Genomic DNA, 7,893 nt, shown 5'->3' with positions numbered 1-7,893 from the left:
AAATTGTAAAATAGAAAATGATCAGTAGATCAGTAGCTATTAAGATAGATATAATATGTATTGTGAACATAATTTAGTAATAATGAAAAGCATTTAAAAATCAAAATCAAATAACTCAAATAAGTATATTTAAATTGAATATATATGACGACATTGTAATATTCTTTATATTATGTAATAAATCGAATGCATTGTATCCGAATGTTTCTGTAAATTATAAACTTGATTGGAAACGACATCTATCATGAATTTTCGAAGACACGATCCGTCGGCCACTCCTTGGCCGATGTTTTCCTCGTCTTTCGCGTCCATTTCGATATCGACACTCATATAGGAGTTGTTGTGTACATCTGGAGTGTGGTGTGGGTAATTAAGACCCCCGTCACATAGTAGTCCATTGTTATTTTTAAGTGGCTGAACGTCGAGTTTGTTCCCACGTCACGGGGCTCTGAGGTCAAGGCGAAGACGGTCACAAATAACAACGTGTACGTAACACGCCACCTTATTACCTATTACACGAACAACATCGACGACGAAAAAATCAAATTATATTGTATTTTTATATATTATTCTCAATTTTAAATATAATACATTCCGGGAGCGTTTTTCCCGGGTGCGTACTTCGACGCATCCTGTTTGGGTGGGAGAATTTATCCTCAAGCCCTTTCAATGGCATGTATGTACATTCATATGTGTGTATTTTTTAATAGATTTGAACAGGGCTGTGGAGTCATGGAGTCGTGGCCTTTTTACTGCTCAAATAAACGACTCCGACTCTGATTTTTCGTTTGAGCTATATTGAAAATTGGATTACCAAGTGGCTCACCTATTAGTATTCAATGTATGCAGATCCGAGACATATTTATTTAAATACATAGGTAAGGCGATAAAGCCGATGTTTTATGATTTTTAAATGCTTTTTATTATTACTAAATTATGTTCACAATACATCTTATATTTATTTTAATAGCTACTGATCTACTGATCATTTTCTATTTTACAAGCTTAATTTAATTTTGTTAGTAATCATAGTATTATATTATTCTAATGTTAATGTACAGCATAATAAGAAAAAGAGCTCATAAACCTATTTACAATTCATATAAATGCTCATAATACATCTAATACATAATATTAATCAAAGACTCTCTAAAGTCGCCGATCTAAAGCAGATTGTGTTTAGGAAATCAGTGTTTATACCTGAAGGGTTATTTAGGGAAGAATTATATTCTTCTAATGTTAATGTACAGCATAATATGTAGGAAAAAGAGCTCAAAACCTATACAAAGCCGATTTACCCACGGGGTTTGACTTAATAATAATAAATAATAAAATCAAAATAAAAATATTCATAACAATCATAAGATAAAAGAAATGAATAAACATGAAAAAAAAATAAGAAATAAGAGAAAATATCAAAAGAAGATAATAATATAATGATATAATAAATAAAAGAAAAGATACTGGAAAAGAAGATTTATAAAAATCCTTTAAATTTAAGAAAGGCATTTAGTTTGTTTCTAAAAATATTGAAGTTTTCAGAATTTACTACATTGTTGGGAAGACTATTCCAAACTGTTACCACTCTGTTTGGAAAGAAGGAATCTCTGATCAATTTATTAGATTGTTAATTTTGGAGTCTGAAAGTAAGATGAGTGTTTTCATTGAACGTAATGAGTTTGGACATGAGACCATTATAATGATTATTTATTATTTTAAAGACTACGATTAAGTCGCTTCTTACTTTTCTCGTCTCCAGTGTAGTGAGATTCATTCTTTTCAACCTTTCGTTATAAGAAAGTGATTTAAGTTGAGAAGTTATCTTTTTAATTCTCTTTCGATACATATAACAAATTTTTACCATTTCGATACATAAACAAAAGCGTATACATATATGTAATTTAGGTCTGATAATATTGTTTCTATTTTTGTCTTTTTCTCATATTAATGGTTTTGTCTCAAGTGGTTTCTCATTTGCCTTGGGTGTTTTTTTTATTATTATTTTGTGTGGATCCGTTTAAATTATTATTTTGAAGTCAAAACGGCAAAACTTTGACAGGAGAAGGTCGATATGAATTTCGTAGGTGGCTAAATTTTTAATTACTTTTAAATTATTAATTACTTTTGTTTGGTTATTTTTAAATTGAATGGTCACGTTCGAATGAAATTCTCTTTTTAATGATCTCAATAATATGCCAATGAACGTTCTGTCGCTTTCATGATTGATTATGGCAGTGTAATGAATTTGAATTTAATTGATTACTGTTGGTAATTTACGCATAGATAAATCAACATTGATGGTGTCAAATGTGAAAATTTTCATCGACGTGTATCTGCATAAAAAACGCATTGCTTTGCAAACATTTGTACGATGAAATGACAGTTGAAATATTTTGAGTAAAGTCAACATAATCAACCTGTTACTTATCTATGCATATTATATGAACTTTTAAGTAGTATATTTTAATTTAATTTATATCTAATAATTTATTTATTTTCAATTGGGTCATTAGACATTACAAATCACTATGGTTAGATTAATCGTTAATGATAAATTTGATTAATATTTTATATATTTACATAGTATATAAAGCCACACATTAAAAGATTATATAAAAATTAGAAAGTAAAGTGGTGTATTGAAAGGGTTTCAAATTTCAAAATTATAAATAAGTACTATAATTATCCTACGATTAATCTCATTGCGTTTACCAATAAAAATTTGAGAGGTTATATTCTCAGACTCCAGAAATAAATTTATTACAATAAATATCAGAGAATCCTTATTTTCAAATAGAGTGGCTAATATTTAGAATATTCATCTCAATGAATTTGCAAATTCTAGTAACTTGCAAGATAGCCAAAATTGTATAAATAAATAAACTTAAGCATCTTTAAAAAAATACTTGATGATTTCCTAAAAATTAGTTCTTCCCTTTCTGCAGATTCTTATTGTATAATATTGACAATTTTGAGAAGACACACGTTTATAAAAAATAATATTCAAACGTACTTTACTGGGATTTGAAGGGCTCAGTTTTGAAGATTTATGTATATTCAACGCGGTACATTCTAACATTTTTTATTAATAATAAACATTAGCAGTTGATGGATTATATGCCATTGTGGGTAGCTAATCTGGATAAGCTTTTCCACATTGCTCAATAGTTTGATTACCAGCCTTTAAATTTTGAATGTTTTTCGCGTTTATTGTTTTTTTATTATATTCCATCTGCTATTCCGCCTCTTCCAAGCATTTTTAAATAAATAAGAAAAATATATTATTTTTTTCAATATCCAAACAATTGCCACTCACTATACATAGGTATTTTTTATATATTTCCATATAGGTTTTTGAGCCCCTTTTCCTATTATGCTGTATATTAACATTAGAATAATATAATACTATGATAACTAACAAAATTAAATTAAAATTGTAAAATAGAAAATGATCAGTATATCAGTAGCTATTAAAACAGATATAAGATGTATTGTGAACATAATTTAGTAATAATAAAAAACATTTAAAAATCAAAATATATTTCCTTACGCTTTAAATAAATGCATACATTTTCAAAATGTTTCATTTTGATTTTATCATAAAAATTCACAAGACTCAGAGAATTGATTTTTTTATAATTCATTAAAGGTATTTCTATATTTAAAGCTTATTTATATATTGAAAAGAAATGCAATGTCTTTATGCTTTGTATGTATATATGTAGATATAAAGTAAATAAAAGTAAAATTCAATATTAAATTGTTGTACTTATAATAATTAATCAATAACTACATTAATCTGTATAGTTTTGATGAATTTTTAATTTGATCTTCATCTGTGCTCAATTTTATGTCCCTTTATTAATCAACTATATCTAAAGATCGGTATGATATGATTTATTCATAGTTAAATAAATTAGAAAAAGTATCATCACAAAAAAATGTATTTCAAATAAGCTCCTTTTCTAATAGTGGTTTGATTTTTGATTTTTAAATGCTTTTTATTATTACTAAATTATGTTCACAATACATTTTATATCTTTTTTAATAGCTACTGATCTACTGATCATTTTCTATTTTACAATTTTAATTTAATTTTGTTAGTAATCATAGTATTATATTATTATAATGTTAATGTACAGTATAATAGGAAAAAGAGCTCAAAACCCTATTTATTAATTCTTATAAATGCTCATAATACATCTAATACATAATATTAATTAAAGACTCTCTAAAGTCAATGACCTAAATCAGATTGTGTTTAGGTAATCTGTGTGTTATACCTGAAGGATATAGACATTTTGTTGTATCTAAGAGTGGTTTCCATTTTTTTCATATTATAGAAAATGTTTTGCAAAAGCACCCTGCAATTATTATAAATAATTCAAAGGAAGTAAAAATCGTACCTATATATTGATGTTTTAATGTATTTCTTTAATTTAAGGGCCGACGCAGTTTACGTACGATTGTTACATTTTAATTTTTAAGCTCGTATAAATCACTCAATACGATTTTTATCGTATAAATTATTGCGCCATGACACAGTTATTAAGCGCAATGTTTGCCGACCGAGCACGGGCGAGGCCTAAAAGAAATCCTTACCGTCGCCAAATTTCCTCAACAGATCCCTTATCGCAACGTTTAAAATAAACCAATTTTTCAAAAATATATAATTTAATATCGGCCTAATCGAAAATCAAGCATACCTTTACACTGTGTAAGCTATGAGCGTTTTCCGGATTAAGCCTGCATTCAACATACATACGATTTATTTTTATACACGTATCTAAAGTTTAGTATGAATGATTGTAATTATGCACAACTAATTTATTAAGATTTTATTCGATGCTAGTTTTTAATATGAAACCAATCAATTCGATTGAGACATAACAAAAAACTATCCCGATTTGATTATGCTGTAGAATACTTGAATAATGAATATATTACAAAGTATGTATGTATTTAAGTAATTGGTCAGTAACTTCAATGACTTTATCTTTACATTTCATGACACGACAAATGGTCAGCTACACCTGTATAGATTGGTCAGTATCTGAATTAAATTGTTAGTAACTTTTGACGGTTGGTTTGGATTTAAATATACGAAGTTTTATTTTTAGCAGTTTAACGAATTGTGAAATGATTTTTCGAAGCCGACAAATTGTGAATCTAATTTATCGAGTGAATGAAAGTGAACGAATCGTATATAAAATTTCATTATGGTAACTGACCATTCAATTAAAAAACAATTGACCGATTGTAGTCAATAGACTGATTAAAATTTAAATAATCTTGCACATTATTACTGTGTTGTTACTTTCAAGATAAAAATAAGTTGCAGTTAAATTTAAACTTGAACTTATGCATATATTACAAAATAGTTGTAACAATCGGAAAGTATGTTTTACTACATAATTTAAAATTAAAACAATATGTACTAACAATTTGCAAATATTATCGTCGACCTCGATTTGTTACATAATGGAATACATTGTTTGGAATAATTTTGTTTATTAATTGTTATTTTAACAATGTAGTCATTTACGCTGTTGACGTACGTATAATTAAACGTTTACATTAAACAGTCGAAATATTTAAATGCGATAAACGAAAACTGTAATTTGATGATTCGAGGAAATAATAAAATCAAAATTATTTCCCCTACCAATTATATGTAGATAGGCTCGTGTCTATAATATGTATGCATTAAGTGTTTATTTAAATGTGTAACGCGTAGTGATAGCTTTAAGTTTAAAATTTAAGCAATTCAGATTTTTTTTTAATATTATATACATATATAATATTCAAAAATTGAGTTAATTGCGATACAAAAGAGTGCAAAGTGGCACCACTTAACGCCATCGTACTACATTTGAATTGATTAGTTTTTCACGAGGCGCCGTTGAATACTCGGAGATTCATTTACATGCATTATTACATTACGTACCCCCCCCTTTCTATTCGATGAATATTAATCCATTAACATAAACAGTTATGCAATTATGCTAATCGAAATCTCGGATTCTTGAGTTCGTTTTTACGGTCGTTTTGTACGGGGGCGTGACGCGCGCGTGCGACTTCGTTTTGAATTTTTTACATATTTTTAATGAGAAATGAAAATGAAAACTGATATTGAAAACAAACAAGTTGTATTATGCAGATTTATTAGTAATTCTTATACTTATACAATAGGCTTTGAAGCACCGAAACAGTCGTCAAACACAACGTATAGTGAGACGTTGGCGAAATATTTAGTCCATTATTCAACATAAAAAATAGTATTATAAAATAATTTTATTGGAAAAGTTTTATATATTTTTAAATTAAAAATACATAAAGGTATATTGATTTATATGTATAAAAATCATAATGTGCAATTTTGTTAATAAAAAATGCAGAAAATGTCATCGATACGTGTTATAAACGTTATGCAACTCGCCGGTTATGCCGCATTGATAGTGTTTTCGTGTGTGTTTAATGTGCTGTATAAAAATTAATATTTATTATATTGCGATCACTGTAATGTATAATATATGTATGACGACACGAAAACAAAATAAAAACACAATTTATAATAAATACAAAAGAGCATTCGGGACGCCTTAATCGCATACAAATTTATTCCATGTCGATGCATTCATCGCATTGTTAAGCGGGGGATGTGCGTATATAAATACACACAATTATTGAAATCTTTATTTAATAAACGTTTATTTAATTTGAACACCGAGCACGATCGCGGACGATTAAATTTTTAGTATTTTAAACGTGGAAAAAAGTGTACGTTTGTTTGAAAAATTCGATTTACGCGGCGCGACGGAGAGTGTATAAAGTTTTTCTTAGAAACGCTACAGTTTATTTATAGGTATATAATATTTCAAATGCATATGTATATCTACATACATTCCATAGTAGTAAATGAAATGTGAATAATATTTTAATGAATTAATAAATTTGACAATAAGAAATCTCTTTTTGATAAAGAAAACCAGTTTTTCTTATTAAAATGCTAACTTCATAATTTAAGTAAAAATAAGTCGGTGTTACTCAATAAAGTGGAATGTCATTTCAACGAACTTCTATGCATCTATTAAATAATATATTTAAAATGAAATATCGTTGTAATAAACTGACAAAAATGTAAGTTGCTGTTTTGTTCCGGATGGCGAAAATAATTCGATATTTAATTTCGAAACAAATTTCGTTATGTAAGTATTCGCTATACGGAACTTAAAGGAGCTTTTAAAAAGCTAAGTAAATTCAATATGAACTGTAGGTATATATATAGTATAATTATATATTGTATATTGTATATAGAAAATGATCAGTAGATCAGTAGCTATTAAAATAGATATAAGATGTATTGTGAACGTAATTTCGTACTAATAAAAAGCATTTAAAAATCAAAATCACGTTTACCTAGCGAAAGAAGTAGGCGAATAGAATCATATTTTGACAATATTACTGCTACTGAATGTCATCAACTTGATAGAGCGTTTGCTAAAGCAATTAATGCATCAAACATAAAATTTTCGATGTTAAAGAGGATTTTGTATTATATTAAATGTATTGTTTGAATAAATATTATATTTGACATCCAAATAATTTCATAAAAAATCTTACATATGTTTAAATTAATGTGACCTTTCCAATATTGAATCGCCTTAGTTCTTTATCAACTCAAAATAAAATAAAATTATATCGCGCGCTCATATTACCATTATTAAACTATGCTTCAGCTGTATGCCTGGATTACTAACCTTTCCAAGCTCCAAATAATATAAAATAAATCCCTAAAAATATTTTATAACACACCCATATATACTAACTTGAAAAAACTGCACGCCATAAAAATATTCCGTTAGTCACAGACAAACTAACCAGTAGATTCTA

Source organism: Arctopsyche grandis, chromosome 4 (assembly GCF_051622035.1).
Source record: "Arctopsyche grandis isolate Sample6627 chromosome 4, ASM5162203v2, whole genome shotgun sequence".
Classification (NCBI taxonomy): domain Eukaryota; kingdom Metazoa; phylum Arthropoda; class Insecta; order Trichoptera; family Hydropsychidae; genus Arctopsyche; species Arctopsyche grandis.
The sequence above is the reverse complement of the archived record's forward strand: the minus strand, read 5'-3'. Positions refer to the sequence as shown.